The sequence below is a fragment of the Thermobia domestica genome, chromosome 5 (assembly GCF_964235325.1).
Source record: "Thermobia domestica chromosome 5, izTheDome1.hap1.1, whole genome shotgun sequence".
Taxonomy (NCBI): domain Eukaryota; kingdom Metazoa; phylum Arthropoda; class Insecta; order Zygentoma; family Lepismatidae; genus Thermobia; species Thermobia domestica.
In genome coordinates this window covers 122124646-122144221 of record NC_137458.1, presented here as the reverse complement: position 1 = coordinate 122144221, position 19576 = coordinate 122124646, and the positions used below count along the sequence as shown (strand labels likewise).

At 33.5% G+C, this 19576-nt stretch overlaps 1 protein-coding gene across 1 annotated transcript in view; it reads right to left on the bottom strand.

Moving 5' to 3' along the window:
- LOC145686085 (uncharacterized) overlaps nucleotides 1–4297 on the bottom strand; it is a 105156-nt gene extending 100859 nt beyond the window's left edge. The window contains exon 1 of the mRNA XM_081759019.1: nucleotides 4157–4297. The gene's annotated coding sequence lies outside the window, so the exon portion shown is untranslated. The remainder of the gene's footprint in view (nucleotides 1–4156) is intronic.
- Between the last annotated feature and the right edge of the window lie 15279 nt (nucleotides 4298–19576).

Below are 19576 nucleotides of genomic sequence, written 5' to 3'. Positions count from 1 at the left end.
ATTTCCCCCTGCCCTTCTCTCCGGTTCTAGTATCACCTGCAAGCAAACCAATTTTTTCTTTTTTCCTCTCTCTCTCGCTCTATCTTGCCTTCCATAGTCGTTTGCAAAGGTACGCAAGCTTGTTTCTTTCTTATATCCTATTCGCTTCTGGGCGTTTCAAATTGTAGCTAAACCATTTTTTCCAACCCTCATAGCTTTCATTCACTCATTTTAAACCATAATGACGTCATAATGTCTTCTACAAGGTGAAGTATCTTAGAAGTAAGTAAAGGTACCAATATTTTCATTAGAAAACTTTAGTTAAAAGATATCTATAAGTAAAGGGCTTATACTACAGTGATAGCATTTGTGCTTAAAATACCACTAGGACATGGCTAACAAGTATCTACATAAGTAAAAATCACAATATATATTCCAACAGTACATTCAGGGTAATCTAAAACACTTATATACATAAGGAGTCACAATTAATAACCCTACAATACAATCCAATATAAATACAATACAAACACTTCAGGCGTTTGCATTCACCTAGCATATCACCAAAACAAGATATGCAACCCTACATTACGTTAAAATAAGGCTACATGCATAAAAAGTCACAATATATAACTCTACAATACAAACCAATATTAAAACAATACAAACCAAGAGGTACAAGCTATCCATACTAGCATAGCGCGTAAAGCTATGCAACCCAACAAAACATGCTTAAAACACTTACATGGAAACGAAAGATAATATGTCTACAATATGATACATATATTCCTGTCCAAATATCCGAACCAATATACACACATACATGCACCCATTCACAAACTATTCATATATTCATATTTACATATGTTCATATATACATGTAATTTGTCATTCATCTGCCTTTCGTACATCTATATACCCTTACAGCATCCAAAACATGATATTCTATGCTAAAATCCCATATCAAATAGTAAAAATACCATATCAATACATAAAATACGTTTCTTAGAGTTGCGGCTGTTTCCTCCCACAATATCTCATACATTTATGTATAATATGTACTACTCTATACTATATATATCCCCAATATACCTCTAAAATATACAAAAACACAAAAATCATTTTTTCTAACCCTTTCATTACCACCTCATTAATATTCATAAATAATTAATTCATTAATTTAGTTTAAAAAATTAAACTAATTTATGCAGAAATATCTTAAAGAAATCTTGTTTGAAGACTTCTTCCAAAAGCAACAAAGGAAGGCTCACCTTACGTAAACATTTCATCCATTCTTTATTCCATTGAAACTCAGGTAAGAAGGGTCAGTCTTCCTCTGCCTTTAGGTGGCAAGGTCATTAACAACTGGGTGACAAGTCACAACCCAATTAAAGAGCGGTCCTTTACACACGAAACAACTTCACATTTCACCCCAACCCTATGGACCACCCAACATACATAACATAACATCTGCCTGTATTCCTTTCTTTACATGCCGTCAAAGAATTTTCTTACATCTCCTCAGTCTCTCCCACCATCTCTTAGCTATCATTTTATGTCATTTTTAACATTTTTTGTATTATCTACATTTACGATGTTTCTAAATACATGTAACTAAGTTATATGACAAATACATAAAAAGGCTATTCTGCTGATTTTTGACTTCCTACAGTTAAAGTATTGTCCCACAGCTATCTGTCAATTTCAAATGTCAATATCTTCCATTGTATTAATTCTAGAAGGATGAAAATTATGTGACAGTTAAATAATAGTCTATTATTTCGGATACTAAGGTTCTTTATCTCCATTCCTTTGTTTCTGGACCACACACGTTGGATACATACAGGAATACAACTACTAAGGAATACTCCAGTTATTTGCGAGTCACCCTTGCACCGCCTCTGCACTATATTTGATAGTACACTAATGAAATCTACGATTAAAAATAATGGACATTCTCTTTTACCCGAATTCGATCCGGCATTTATTTCTTGAGTTATGGCTGTTTTTATATTTTTCCGTCAAATTTTCGGTGATCAAGGCGTCGAAGAGAGGCATTTTTACACCTAGCTTGGTGCATACTTTTTGTTTTACCTCGGTGTCAGGAATCATCTCCCGACATTTGTTACGTTAATAACGTTACACCCTAGCAGTGGCGTATTTACGATTTTGTTTCGGAGAGGGCTTTGCTAACTTTCGGGGGGGGGGCTTTGCCTGAAAATGTTAAAATTCTGCAAGATATTTCATATACTTTACTATAGTAGGTAAGATTTCGGGGGGCTTAAGCCCGGAAGCCCCCCCTAAATACGCCACTGCACCCTATATATATATATACGAGAGCCATTTTATGTATTAAAACCACCGAATTTGTTTCCTTTAGTAACATAAATAGCTAAACTTCTATTTTTTTACTAGAGAAACACTTTTTAGTTCTTGTAATAGTTTTTGTAACAAAATGAAGCTAAATATACATCAATAAATCAATGTAGCTAAAGTTGAGAAATACACTGCTCTAAAACACATAGGAACAATCAAATTTTTAAATAAGGAGCTTTAAAAAACTTGAATTGTTTAAGCTGCGCTATATCAATTACACTTAGCTTCTGAAAGTTTCTGGTAATAAATGAGTAGCAGCACGAAAACTCCTATATTATCTTATCAAATAGACCTACATGTTAATTGCTTTACTCTTTACATGTTCTCTGCCAATAGCAACTGTATGAATGTATAATACAAAACTGGTATACACGAATTTTTAAAAAATATTTATAATGTGATATTTCACAGGCAGAATTTATAAGAGCGCACGGTACTCTTCACAGGTTCCTTACCGACAGCTATTAAATGAAGTTACTATACACAACTGGTATACAGAAGAAAAACTAAAACCCTTATTTATAATGTATTGTTTCGCGGGGCGCACTGTACCCTTAAAGGGTTCTTTATTAACAGACACCGTTGATGTATTTATTATGTATTTATGTATTGTACAGAACTGTGCTGTACAGAATAATAAATAAAACCTTTTATCTTTGATGAGGTTACGCGAGGGCGCCTCATTTAAAGGGCGCACTGTACCCTTCACGGGTTCTTTACCATCAGTAACAGTATGTATTCATTGTACAGAACCTGTGCCATACAGAAAAATAAATTAAAGCGTTTATCTTTGGTGTGATTTCGCAAGAATGCCTTATGTAAAAAGCGCACTGTACTTGTAATGGGCTCTTTACCAATAACAACTGTAAGAATTTATTATTTAAAAAAAAAAACGTGTACCTTTATTTATAATGTGACATTTCGAACGGCGCACCGGGACATGTCCCGGTGGGCCAGCACGGGCCTGAGTAGGACCAATAAACCGCAAGTGTGCTGCAAGGAAAAGATCTTTGAGTTTTTGTTCTCAGTGATATCCCAAAGGGTTGTTAGCTATCAAGGTTTTATCAGGATAACGAACACCATCCTTTTCTTAAAAGTTTAATTTTGGCCGAGTCCAGCGCTACCTTATAAACTAAGATCTTCACATTGGTGGTTAGCTGAGTTCCTTTTCCAGTTTGTAACTTTGCCGCTAGAGTTATAAATAGTGATACTTACAACAGCCAGAAACTTTGTTGACCAATTCAGAAGTATTTTAGTTAATTACTAAACTCTATTGTGAGGGTCCGGTCCAAGGGCGCCCATGTTGTGGTTTCCAAGGGGGTCAAGTATAAGCGACGTTTCAAATATAGTTTGAAATTTTGCTGTAACTAATGTAAAAATGCTATTGGGTTTTCGATATTCCCAAGTACAATTTCCTCTTAGGGGGGCAAGCGCCTCATCTTGCCCCTCCCTCCTGATGGACGCCCTTGGTCTGGTCCATGCAAACGCATACGGCCGACCTGCCACTAGGAACTGATTCACTTTTCAATTGAATTGTTAAATTATTTACTATTAAGTTTGCTCGTGGTGACAGATAACACTCTGTAACACGTAATATTCATTACACTTGATCTATTAAATATATCCAATAAATTTAGTTTCATTGGCAAGAAATATTGTTACTTTACTTACGCTAGAGGAGTTTTTCGTATTACCGTGCTGTTTTCACCATAACAACTAATGTATAAAATTATATCAATTATCTTAAAAGAAGAAAATAAAATAAGAGAAAATAAGAAGTAATAAACATTGTTATACTTACTAATTATGTCTAATTATGGACGAAATTCCAAATATCATCAACAGGGATTTTACTTCTCAACAGGGATTTTATTCAAATGTCGTCAAATCCATAGTCATCGTGACTATCATAGCCAAAGATTATTAGCTTTAGACTATAATAATTCCTACATTTATTCGAAGTTTTGGGAGGTAAATCTTCAAGCACAGTTCAAAAATCCAGTCGCCTTTCTCCTTCTCATGATATGAGTCTTCATTAAATTTCACTCTTTCTTCCTTTCTTTCCTCTTCTTAACCGGTAGTTCAGCTTTATATAGTATGATTGTCATTTCCAACAAATTGTTAGGCTTTAAGAATTAGATTTCGGGGCTTTCGGCATCTATGGCCATATTAGCCCGTCACGATTGACGGATGACTTCCCCGGCGAGCACACTATCCGGGGAAAGAGAAAGAAGAAAGGATTGAGAAAGGAAGGAATCGATCTGGGATCTGTATGTTAGGTACCATCCCGGCATTTGCCTGATGTGAATGAGTAAGGAAACTTCGCTCAGGATGGCTGCCATGAAAAAGATTTTTACACTTTTTCGACCGTGTCCCCACTGGGAATAGAACCTGAGACTCCAACGAATTGTTAATTTTGTTTTTAGGATTTTTTACATAGTTTTTTGTATTATTTGATTTAATTATTTTTACCAGGGGTTCCTGCGGTTTCCAGCGGACTTTTTGTATCTTAAACAATCATTTTTGGGATGTAGACTTACATTCCTCTGTACAGATTCACTGTAGGGTGCTTCAGTGTACATACACGATAAGAGCTATTGTCGAAAAGACACTAACCAACTTGTGGTAGGTGGTCACTAAAAAGCACGAATGCTATCTAACCGAGTCAGAGGAGAGCACAGCAGAAAGGCCCGAACGCGACAGCGAAGGGTAAGTTCGTAGGGACTAGGCGTGTCAGCGAAGGTGAGTATACACATAAGTAAACATAGCGCAAAACACTGGCATAAAATTACTTACCTTAGATGTTGAATTATGTATTTGTACGTTACAAAAGACGTTATGGGTAAAATCTCGATATGTTTTCATTGCTTGCATATATGTATTCCAAAGTAACATAACACATTTCTAACGTAAATTTTACAATTATGTGAATCTATTAACTCTCGGCCACTTGTATATTGCTCATCATGAGTTAACACGTTGATTTCAGATACTGCACTTCATTTCACTTTGTATACTGTGGTTAATAGCTGCCTTATGGGCGAATTCGTGCATAACAGGTTTGACTTTCATTAATGTATTTTTACGTAGATACGCATCTCACAGGTAAGAACACAACATATTTATATTATTTACACACTAGTTTGCGGGATTGAATTTGAATTTAAACGGGATCGAAATCTAAGCGACCCAGAAAACTATAAATTCGACATTTATATTGGCCATTTTCGATCATTTTTATATATGTCTCTCTTTTGCCCCTCCCCCAAGTGGCGGGGCTGATTTTGGATTTAAACCGGATCGGAAATGTTACTATTCATAAAAATGATCCCAAAAACTATGAATTAGACACTCATATTGGTCATTTTTGATAATTTTAAATGTTTATTTCCCTTCCCTACGTTGTATCCTCCCCCTCACCAACTATCAGGGCTGAAATCGGATTGAAACAGCATCAGAAGTGTCACTGTTTCTCTCGTTGACATCGAAAACTATGGATTCAACACTAATATCGGTCATTTTTTAAAATCATTTTTAAATTTCTCTTCCTCACCCCCTCCCCTACGATACATCGTCAAAGTGAATAACCTAAATTAATCAATACCATAAACTCATGTATGTTGAAAATTTGATTAAGATCGGTCGGATGGTTCAAGAGTGAGACGTCACAAAGGCAGTCATTTTTATTTTTTTACATATATGTCCCCCTTCCCCTCCCCTAGGTCGGCTCGTCAAAGTGAAACGATAAAAAACATCCAAAGCCCAACCCTCATATATATCGAAAATTTGATCGAGATTGATTGGGTGGCTCAACAATTATTAGGTATTATTAGTTTTTATCTATACGTTCCCTCCCCTCCCCCTCCCCTAGGATCTACCGTTAAAGTGAAATTACAAAAGTGTTTCCAGATCCGAACCTCATGAATCTTGAAAATTTGATTGAGATCGGTTGGATAATTCAAATGTTATTAAGTTACAAAATTAGCAACTTTCAGTCTTTCTTATATAAATTGACTAGCCCTTGGTTAGCTGGGGGCTTCGCCCCCAGACCCCCCAGGTCCGCTCGGCCTACGACCTCGCATTTCTTATCTATCGACCTTTGCATCAACAGTGAATTTCGTGAACTTGCTCTTCATATTTCCTGAATTTGCCCATCCGGGAGCTTCGCTCCACTCGGCCTACGGCCTCGCACCTCTTGAACCCACAATTCTATCATTCCTTTTCCTATTTTAACTATCTAAAAGATAAGATTTTGTATCCCAAGAAAACGTCCATTTAAATAGCATGGGAATTTCTTCATCCCCTTTAGACCCCTAAAAAATTAAAAAATATTCATTTTTGGCAATTTTTCTGTTGGTTAGTTCTGGAGGGTTACAATCATACCAAATTTCATTATTCTAATCCTGCCGTAAATGCCTAAACATTTTGGGGTGTAGAAGACGTCCCATATAAATAACATGGGAAAGATTTTTCAGTTCCCCATAAAACCACTCTATGGTTGGAAATTTTTATTTCTGATGATTCACTCAGGTAACGCTAACTAAAACGTACAAGCATGCCGAATTTCAACTTTTTATTCCAATTCTAAGTACCTAACACACGAGATTATAGGTATAAAAAAATAAATAAAAAAAGGATCATTTAAATAACATGGGGAAATTCTTCATCCCCTCTTTAGACTCCCTAAAAATTTAAAATATTCACTTTTGGCAATTTTCCTGTCGGTTAGTTCCGGAAAGCTACAATCATGCCAAATTTAATCGTTGTAGTTCTATAGGAAGTGTTCAATAATTTATGTCAGCTCATGTAGTTTTATATATAGTAACTAGCCTTTGGCCAGCTGGGGGCTTCGCCCCCAGACCCCCGTATTTGCTCGGCCTACGGCCTCGCATGTCATATGTTCGTGCATTTATTCTTAATGTTTCCTTAAATCGGCCCAACATCCCCAGATCTCATATTTATCATCCTTTGCTCCTTAATACTCTGCTTAATAACTCACAGTTTATTTTTTTTATAGCAACCTTTGTTTTGTCAACCACAATTTATCGACTTATTATATAATGAATGATGATGTTGGATTCTCATTTTCAGAGTTTTTTTTTTTATTTATAATTTTCAAAAAAGAAATCTGGGATTTTTGTTCGACCATAACTCTTGCATATTTGTAAGACAAAGGTCGATTCTTTTTCTTGTAACTTTGTAGTATTTACACACCACCCTTGTGGTATCCTGCTACACGCATACTCCTTTGAATGAAAGCTTTTGCTTCGTCATGTCTTTCGTATAATAAAAAAACTGGAACGTAAGTGGTATTTGTGTCTGGAAAGGTTCGTATCATAGTGTGAAAATGAAGTTCAATATGATTTGTATTTGAACAGGTACCAAGCATTCTCCATAAAGAAGCTTAAAGGGATTTCTTTTTGCGTAGACTCTTATGTTACTATCAAGTATAAGTGAAAAGGAATTTTTGCAGCAGACATGTATCATACTCCGAAATGAAAGTCCAATGATGTGGTTCCCTGGGTATAGTTGTTATTTCTTTATTACATTTTTACGGGTACACTGGAAGTGTTGTTTTTTTTTTTTTTTTTTTTTAAAAAAAAAAAGAGCATCATATCCTAAGCATTATGCATTGCAACACCACATCGTTGTATATTGGGGTTGTATATGTCTCAGACGTTTGTTTTATGCCCAAATAATTGAAAAGGAACGATAACCATTTCTGCAGCCTAAGACGAAATTTTATTTTTGCAGTGTTTTGCCCATTGAACACCATCTATAATTGACATTGTAATTAATTGTGTATGTTATCTGTTTGCTTATTACATACTGAATGCAACAAGAAAGAATACACTTATCATACATGAATTAGAAACTTCAAACGGAAGTAGGCTCAAATCTTGCAAACGGTCCGAGATATTGAAAAAATAATCGAAAAAATCTCCCTTTTATAGTATCATTTGCCAATTTTTATCACGGCGTCTATAACTTTTGTCTGTAATGAACATGTACAGATGTTTCCAGGAATGTCAAGGAGATTCATGCTCATATGCGAATGATGCGCTGTGTAGAGAGCGCAGGTTCTTGTCCTCGGAACGATTACAATTATCGGAGGTACTGCTTTGATATGTAGTGCACAACTGTTTAAAACAAATAACATTAAATAAAATTAAACAATTAACAGCAACCGCTATAATGATAACTTAAGGTAACAATAACCGTGCATTTTAACAAGAGATCAACAAGAATACAACATATAAAGCAACTGTAACAAACACGTTCCGTAATACCCGTTTCAAAAATCCCCTAAAACTAAAAATATTCACTTTTGGCAATTTTCCTTTGACATGCCAAATTTAATCATTGTAATCCTAAAGAAATTGCCCAATAATTTTGAGATATAAAAGGAGTTCCTATAAATAAACCACATCAAAGTTTGAATTTTTTATTTCTGTTAATTTATAAAGGTAAGCAAGAAAGTTCTGTCGCTTTTGTGGAGGTCTGTGTTCAATTGGACCTCCCACCGTGAGTTGAATGCGAATGAGGATAAGACGAAGGTCAGCTGTTGTTCTGCGTATGTGCAGCATACTACCTGGTTATGGTAGTTCAGTTACATTGTGAACTTGCGTAAGAACAGAGTGAATGAGACCTCCACAGAGCGTCATAAGGGCGTGTATGCAATACGAGTTCAAAGTGGGGACAAAGGCAGCTGCAGCAGAGCGGAATTCTACCGACTTTCTTTTTTTTTTTTCCTATCTCAACTATCTGAAAGATAAGATTTTGTATCCCAAGAAAACGCCCATTTAAATAGCATAGGAATTTCTTCATCCCCTTTCGGCCCCTGAAAAATTAAAAATACAGTAAAACCTGCCTTCAACGGACCCTTTATTAAACGGAAAACTGTCTTAAAGGGAAATATTTCATGGTCCCATGCATTTTGGAGTAAAAGACATGTAAAAGTCCCTTCATTAAGCGGAAACTGTGTTATGCGGACAACAGAAAGCAAAATAAACCTTTAACGGAAAATTCTGAGTTTCAGACTACATCGTTTAGAAAATTTTTAAACATCCTGTGAGAGGGTAAACATATACTGTCTGAGTAGTATACGGACAGAATCTCACGAGAATTGGAGAAAAGTGCAAATTTCTCACGAGAATTCGTGTAATTTCCCCTTATTTCTTACGAAAAATGATGCAAATTTCCTTTATTTTTTACGAGAATTAATGTATAGTGCAAAATTCTCACGAAAACTGGTACAAATTTCCTTCATTCTCACAACAATTGGTTAACAGTGCAAATTTCTCACGAAAATGGGTGTAAATTTCCTCTGATCTATTTTATCATATATTTTAATACAATTTATGTTGATTTATACAATTTATGCTGATTACTTACCGTTTTTCCCCAAACCTTTAAGAAACTTGTTTCTTCCTTTCTTATTTCTCCCTCAAGTGGTGAAGAATAGCTGAAGGAACTTCAGAAGATGACCACAGAGGTCTTTTTTCTTAATCTTGAACACAGTTGGTCTTGGTATTCAAGAAACTAATTCTAAAGAAAGAAGACACATATAATGAAAGAATGGGATGTCGTAAGGTGAGGTAACTAAAGGGGGAAGGAGGAAAACAAAGGATAAAAAAGTAGCTGTATTGCTATATGTCCAGATACCAAACGACGGGGTACCATTGTTATAACAATGGATAGAAAGTATTTGTAACAGAGAAGCTCTTTGTGTAACACTGACATAATTTGAACCTCCTGTCATTAAAAGAAAAGAAGAAACTGTCACTTAAAAGTGACATATAGGTGTCGGACAATACTTTAACTGTAGGAAGCCAGAAAGACATGTCAAATAACTTAGTTTTATGTATTTAGAAGCATGGGAAATGTCGATAAAGAACAAATGTTAAAAGACATTGAATGTTAGCTAAGAGTCAAAAGAGGGAGAGAACCCTTTGAGCTCAAGTAAAGAAAGGAACATAGACACCTGCTTGTATGTGTGTGTGTGTTCCAGGTTGTTGGAGGGGCGAAGTGTAATGTCCTTTAGAGTAAAAGACCTTGTTTAATTTGGGCTGAGACTTCTACCCTATGAAGACTGAAAATATGTGAAAAAAAAGAAATAGAACTCATTATTCTGAAGGACAGAGATTTTAAGAAAACAGATAGTTAAATGTTACATGTCACTTTGTAAAAAGTTATTGTATTGCCACATACTGTTGGAGCAGACATAAGATTGGAGGGGCGAAGTGTGCTCTTCTTTTGTGAGCAAAGGACCACTTTTTTTAATTGGCGTGCGACTTGTTAAGCATTTTTTTAAGGACCTTGCCACATAGAGGGAGAGAAAGAGTGACCCTTCTTACCTGAGTTTCAAAGGGGGAAAAAGACTGAATGAAATCTTTACGTAAGGCAACTTTCCCTTTTTGCTTTTGGAAGAAGTGTTCAAACAAGGTTTCTTTAAGGTATTTTATGCATAAATGATTTTATCCTTTTAAAAACTAGATTATTGAATTAATTATTTATGAATATTAATGAGATGGTAATGAATATTAATGAGGTGGTAAAGAAAGGGTTAGAAAGAATGATTTTTTGTGTTTTTCGTATATTTTAGAGGTATATTGGGATATATGTAATATAGAGCAGTACATATTGTACATAAATGTATCAGAAATTGGGGAGGAAATGGGCGCAACTCTAAGAAACGTATTTTATGTATTGATATGGTATTTTCAGTAGCTGATATGGGATTTTAGCATAGAATATCATCTTTTGGATACTGTATGGGTCTAATGGTGTACGAAGCTTAGACGAATGACAAATTACATGTATATATGAATATATGATTAGTTTGTAAGTGGGTACATGTATGTGTAGCTGATATGGGATTTTAGCATAGAATATCATCTTTCGGATACTGTATGGGTCTAATGGTGTACGAAGCTTAGACGAATAACAAATTACATGTATATATGAATATATGATTAGTTTGTAAGTGGGTACATGTATGTATGTATATTGGTTTTGATATCGGGACAGGAATATATGTATCATATTGTAGACATATTATCTTTCGTTTCCATGTAACTGTTTTAAGCATGTGTTGTTGGTTGAGTGGCTTTAGGGGTTATACTAGGCTGGATGCAAACACCTGAAGAGTTTCTATTGTATTAATATTGGATTGTAGCCTTATTTTAACGTAATGTAGAGCTGTATATGTTGTTTTCGTGATATGCTGGGTGAATGCAAACGCCTGAACTGATTGTATTATATTAATATTGGATTATATTGTAGGCTTATATTGTGAACTCCTTATGTATATAAGTGTTTTAGATTACCTGGAATACGATGTTAGGATGTATATATTGTGATTTTTACGTACGTAGATGGTTGTTAGACATGTTCTAGTGGTATTTTAAGCACAAAGGATATCACTGTGGTATAAGCCATTTACTTATAGATATCTTTTCACTACAGTATTGTAATGATATTTATTGGTACCTTTACTTACTTGTAAGATGCTTTTTCACCTTGTAGAAGACATTATGGCGTCAGCATAGTTTCCAACGTGGGATAATTTATTGTAGGAACATAAAATATGATAAATACGTATAAATAACCTTATATGAAGCATACGTATTCTTCCTTTATCTTATATAGAATACAGATACTTCGTAATATATCAATATTTGTTTGGATATAGCCATAGGAATAACACATAATATCATAAATTGTAACGCTTTATTGTATTTATATAGTCTACAATATTTTAGTGACAATATTGGCATATTTATATACATATATAGATATATTTAAATAAGATATTTACTATACTTAGAATATTCTTAATAACTTATTCCCATATTTACATTATATATACGTAGAAGTATTAACTGATAGGTCTTGTGAAAACTTATGTACATATTTGAGGATATTATGACCATGTTACGACATCATGGCACCTTTAGACAGTCTACTATTTACATATTTACTTCTATATATACAGAATACCAATCATTTAACACACTTAATACTTTGATAACCATATGGCAATGTTCTATAGTCAGTAATACTGTTATGATTTAATCGTCGTCTTTTATTTTGAACTTTCTGATGTGTTTTAGTTTCAGACTTGGATACGATGACAAACCCTGGCTTACGAACAATTCTTCCTGGATTGTGTAACTGTTTTTTCTCAGCTTTATCCCGAACTAGTTGATAAAAATGATCAAAGTTAATTTCTTGTCGTGTACGATGATTTAAAGTTATTCCTCTAATTTTAAATACATAATCTACTTTACCTGTTTGAACTTCTTTCATTCTATAGGCATAATTTTTTGGCCCTAAGCCTATAAATGCATCAATTTCCCACCCATCAGGAACTTCATTAGTTAACTGACCCAAATAGGAACCGAAAGAAAGTGGAGGCTCTTCATTACGTCGTTGTACAAACATAATACTATCAGTGTCGCAGTACAATACACGATCAGGATGTACAGCTGTTAGTAACTCATAAAGTTTTAGACGCGCTCACGAGGTGATGAAGGCTGCAAGGACAACATTGGAAAATTTCCATGGTTTGTTTTTGTTTTCAATGTTTTTATATGATACAATGAGATGTTGCTCTCCAATAGGCAATACAGTTTGTACCTCATATTGTGGTGCCCATAGATAACTTAAAAATTTTTCTGGAGTATCTACAATTACAGATTGAGATAAATCTGTTCGCTGTCCCCATTTGCCATATAAGGAATTGAGAAATATTTTGGAAATATATCTTAGACCAGGATTTGATTCAATGTTATTTTCCGTTAACTGAATGCATTCATGAACATAATAGTCTGTAATATATTTCTTTTGATCTTGTTTCGTTTTGCACCAGTTAGGAAACCCTGAAGACTCCTGTTTCATTTTTAAGAAGGAATAGACATAATCTTTAAACAGATTATCTTCTGATCCAGATAATTTGAATTCCCAAATTTCGATAATTTGTAGAATTTTGTATCCGAGATCTAAAGCCACATGAAGTTCAGGAGTACAGTATGTACCAGTAAGGACACGCTCGGTATCATTATGCATGCAATTGTTGTCACTTTGTTCCATACACGTACGACATAACCCAAACAAAAGGCGTTCATTACATGTATATGGTAAAATTGTAAAATATGTCTTTGGGAGGTAAGATACTACATTTAACTAATCCATGAATACTTTGCACTTGTGGAAAGTCAGGCCCCTTGTATATTATAGGTTTACCTATAGGCAATGGCTTACGTGCCATCACCCAGGGGTAAAGACTAGTAACATCATAATATGACACAAACTCTTCGCTGGTACATTCGTATAACGCATTAAAACATTCGGTACGTCCACCATGAAAACTATCTTTAGGTATTAGATGGTCGACAAGATCATGACACTGTGTTTGAATAAACTGCTGTAATTTTTTGTCATTTTTTACCATATGATCCCATTCACACTCCCACATTTCAATGACATTAAGATTTAATTTTTTAAGAAATGCTATTTTTATGGTAGTGTTTTCATACCGATCTTGTAGTGATGTACCTTGCTTAGAGGCTGAATCTAGGGACACGTGTCGTAGTGTAGGATAACAGTTTAAACACCCGTGATAGTAACAGCCATGAAATTCGTAAACTGTATTTGTTTTACTTTCAAATCCATCAACCTTATACCTCCCAAATCGTTTTTCCAAGCCATTTCCAGAATGAAGAATTTTATTACCAGTAGTACGTTCTAAGTATCGCAGCCAGTACATTGCCTTCAGACTTTGACGATCACGATGGTCAAACCCATAAGGTGGAATAATGGGAATAATTTCTTTGGGTAAATATAAGGTATGAAACGTTAGTATTGCCAAACTAGCAATAGTTGACGCGACGATAAAACATTGGATACCATCTGTTTTGTCTTCAATTAAGTTTGAAAATTTAATGACAGCCTCTGCTAAAATTTTAACATCATTCCGAGAGTATTCAATCATTTCCTTTTGGAGATTATACTCTTCATTACTTGCAACACGTTCTTTGTGCCATATGATAAGTTCGTTTCGATCTTCAGTGCTCCTTGAATCAGGATCAAAATATTTTAGATCAGGAATTTTCCCTATGTAATTTTGGTTTTCTAATGTATTAAACAAGAATGGGAATTCTCCCTTTCGTAAATTTGCAGAAAGACCTAACGTCTTAGGTAATTTAGGTAATTTAACTCCCATATACAAATATGTGTCACGGAAGTAAATCTTTTGTCCTAAACGCATTTCAATAATTTTTTGCCCCGACATTATTACTTCAGGTGTAAAATGATGGTTTATTATCAAAGTTTTAGCACAGAATTTCATATCATAATTACTGCCATTATGGGAAAGTACAATGATTTTTTTAAACATTGGTCGAGTTATTAATACATGATTAACAAATTCATCAATGTTGTGAAAATCAAACGAACGGAATCCACTTTTATCGCCGCATACAAAGCATGTATCATCAAGCTTTATATCCTTACACTTATAACAAGCATGAATACAATTTACGAAATTTACGTGATGTTCTTGTTCTCCCTGTTCATTTTTAGGAAGCAACATTGTTTATACATCAAAGATAATGTACAAAAAGGTATCTACATGCTGCATTATAACCGTTTGAACAAAACAAATATGGTCATCGCTTACATATGTATAACATGTTTTACAGTAACGTTCACCACATTCATGTTCAGACTTGCGTGAACGCATGTCAATTATAGTACCACAATGGACACAAATTTTCTTTGTTTCGCATAAACTTTTTCCGCAAACATCTTTCTGAAGAAAACAGTCTATGACAATCAATGCACTCGACTTTAATATTATTCTCATTATTACAAACATTGTGATACTTTTCACACATTGTGCATTTGAAGATACACTTATGATTTTGTGTATGATGATAACCTTTCAAACAATACTGACAATATTTCCGTTTGTTTAATAGTGTTGTAATGTTGGTAATTAATTCGTAGTGTCTTTCAGTGTACAAAATCAAAATTTTCTTTGATGCATGTATTCCAGGATAAATTACATTATAGTTTCGAGTGAAACCATTCTTTTCGTAAACAACAATTTGATAATGAGGGGCTAGCTTATTTTGAAACTTTTTTACATCATCAATAGTACACCCATTACGGATTTCAATGTCAACTTTAGCACTGACACACAATTGTTTTGCTTGTTTTATTAATCGTTCAGAATGATTTTTCAATTCATATACGTAGTTATAACGATCATCAGCCCTACCCATTCCAAGAATAATACTCTTGGGAAGACAATACACATCCTTTTCTACAGGAATAGTACATTGTTCCAGGTGTGTTACAAGATCAACAAATTTTGATGAACCCCTAGTTCGTCCCCAACCTTTACGTGAATCAACAATATGAATTTTGAAATTTACTTTATCACCTAATAAATAATTTTCACTACTATTTAAAACATTTTCAATATTACGAAATAAAATGTCGGAGCTTAAATTCGACTTTTGACGCCACGAAATGTATATCGGTTTATTAATCGTAGAAGCAGAACTTTCTATTGTTATACCAACATACATATCATCATCGGCATCATTTAAAACGTGCTCCTTTACAAATTCAAATAACAACTGAATATATTTTTCAGGATCATCTATTCCGCTAGTTTGCATACGTTCAATTGTAACTTCTTTTCCCGTAAGTCCAGAATAAGTATATTGTTTGATTCTACTATTAACAATACGAAAATATTCATTTGTTTTACCACTTCCATATATGTTAGGTTGTGATACAGTATTAGTATTGGGACTTGGAAAGTTTATAAAATTTTCCATGAACACGCTAAAGTCATCTGTAGTTAAACTATCAGTTTTTCCTTCAGACACAAGTTCCATAAACTTTTCACGACCTAAATTCTTTATATTATCTTGACGAAAGAAGCCTACATGATATAAATAAATAATATCTTTTGCAGACTTACATTTTTTCAAACCAACATGAGGATCGCAACCAAAATGCATAAACAACGCCTGCAATAGCTTAGAATAAGCTTCATTGCTTACCCTTGCACCCGTAGCATGACATTGTGTTAACACTTCCCATGTAAATAAAACTTCGTTTGGATTTTCATATCCACGTGCTTCTTGTGCGGACAACATGGTATAGATCACAATGTGTCCTTCCATTGTATTATTGACGCACAAAATTATGTAATTGCAATTTGAATTATTGTTTCTTATACAGTAAATATTTTACACAAGGATGTATTATAAATAAATTAATAGTGTTATTTACTGTACACACAGAACTTTGATAATTGTTTTCGCAGTTTTCAAATGACAAGGATTTGAAAGTAGACTTTTATGATATGATATGATTTACAATGTGTTGAGAAAAGATACACTTTTAAGAATTTTTACACTTACCAGTAAATATAAATTACAATATTCCGTATCTTTTTAAGTTTACCGACACTACACTTGAAAGCTTGTCGGGAATTGCACTAACACTTGCCGTTAACTACAATCATAAAACTTCCCTAACTTTTTTCAGTTTAGTATCGATGCACTATCACTTGCCACTCACTAACTATATTTTTAGTTCACCGAAGATATACTTTTAAGTTTATCGGTTCACTACTTTCCGATAATTGTAATTTACAAATTGCCGTAATGAAAATTGCTTTAGACTAATTGCACCACTCAGTCTAAACTAAAAAAATGTGTTTACTTTTCATTGTTTATTATCAACACTGATAATTGGAAATTTCAAGAACTCCGCACGAAGATTTCCGAAGATTTCCGAAGATTGCCGAAGTTTCCCGAAGTTTTACGAAAATTGCCGAACTTAACCGAAGATGAACATAAGAGTTTATTCACAATTCCTATACATGTTGGTAATTGTACCACACGAATGGTTTCGAAAATTGCCGAACTTAACCTAAGATGGACATAAGAATGTATCAACAATTTCTGTACACGTTTAGTAAATGTAACTTTCAAAAGACTTGTAACTTTAAAGATCATCAAAGATATACTTCAAAGTTTATTATTAGATGTAACTTTGTAACAAAATTGGTATTTTAAAATAAATGATTTAACAACACAGAGTATAACGATAATTGACTTTACTTTAACACTAGTAATTCTATAGTGCGCGGCGCGGCTTGCTGCACTGAATTTATACTTTTAAAATTTAATCTCGTACCCAAAGACATTTAGTTTTGTAGTCTCGTACCCAAACGCACTTAGTTTTGTAATCTCGTACCCAAAAGCAATTAGTTTGTAGTCTCGTACGCAGGTGCTTTAAAATATTTTAAATTAGTGACAGTAATATTACGAAATGTATTATAATTTACTCGAACAATTTGTAAATGCACTATTAAAGTTTGTAACACTTCAAACTCGTAATTTTTAATGGTTCGCTTCACAGAAAGCTCAATGGAATTACATTTTGAAAATATTAAAAATTGTTGTGAACTTGTAAATAATTCGCTTCCAAAAAAGTTCATAAAGAGAAACTATGTTTTGAAAATACTAAAGTGTAATTATATTAAAATCGTTGTCAACATACAAATAATTCCGAAATTACTAAAACTGTAAACTGTTAGATAATCAGAAATATTAAAACTGATAAGTTAAAACAAGAAAATTATTTTTTATTAGTAATGCTAGGAATTTCTTTTGTTTGCCTTGCTACAGGTGTTTAAACTGGTTTAAACTAGTTTATTGTTTTCTTATTGTGAAAGACCCATTTGCTATGCAAACTCGGAAGAGAAATTGCGTTTTGAAAATATTAAAAGTTGTGTCAACCTACAAATAATTCCTTTAAAAACTCAAAGTAACATAGTTGCAATTATTTTATTCGTTCGCTTCATTAGAAGCTCAACTATTTTTTTGTTATCAAAACATAAACTTGAACGTAAGAAAGTTATTTTTAACACAACACAAGACGATTAAACTTAAAATTTATTACATGGAACTTTTTGATTGTTAAAATGAACAAGTAAAATTTAAGTTAAGTTTCGGCACTTTTATTTCTTGTTCTTTTACTTTCAGTTTGTGTATTGAATTGCAACACTGACTTAAATTTTACTTGTTCATTTTAACAATCAAAAAGTTCCATGTAATAAATTTTTAATTTAATCGTCTTGTGTTGTGTTAAAAATAACTTTCTTATGTTCAAGTTTATGTTTTGATAAAAAAATAGTTGAGCTTCTAATGAAGCTAACGAATAAAATAATTGCAACTATGTTACTTTGAGTTTTTTAACGGAATTATTTGTAGGTTGACACAACTTTTATTATTTTCAAAACGCAATTTGTCTTCCGAGTTTGCACAGCAAATGGGTCTTTCACAATAAGAAAACAATAAACTAGTTTAAACCAGTTTAAACACCTGTAGCAAGGCAAACAAAAGAAATTCCTAGCATTACTAACAAAGGAAGTTTTTTAAACCAGTAACACAAGTTCACAACAATTTTTAATATTTTCAAAATGTAATTCCATTGAGCTTTCTGTGAAGCGAACCATTAAAAATTACGAGTTTGAAGTGTTACAAACTTTAATAGTGCATTTACAAATTGTTCGAGTAAATTATAATACATTTCGTAATATTACTGTTACTAATTTAAAATATTTTAAAGCACCTGCGTACGAGACTACAAACTAATTGCTTTTGGGTACGAGATTACAAAACTAAGTGCGTTTGGGTACGAGATTACAAAACTAAATGTCTTTGGGTACGAGATTAAATTTTAAAAGTGTAAATTCAGTGCAGCAAGCCGCGCCGCGCACTATAGAATTACTAGTGTTAAAGTAAAGTCAATTATCGTTATACTCTGTGTTGTTAAATCATTTATTTTAAAATACCAATTTTGTTACAAAGTTACATCTAATAATAAACTTTGAAGTATATCTTTGATGATCTTTAAAGTTACAAGTCTTTTGAAAGTTACATTTACTAAACGTGTACAGAAATTGTTGATACATTCTTATGTCCATCTTAGGTTAAGTTCGGCAATTTTCGAAACCATTCGTGTGGTACAATTACCAACATGTATAGGAATTGTGAATAAACTCTTATGTTCATCTTCGGTTAAGTTCGGCAATTTTCATAAAACTTCGGGAAACTTCGGCAATCTTCGGAAATCTTCGGAAATCTTCGTGCGGAGTTCTTGAAATTTCCAATTATCAGTGTTGATA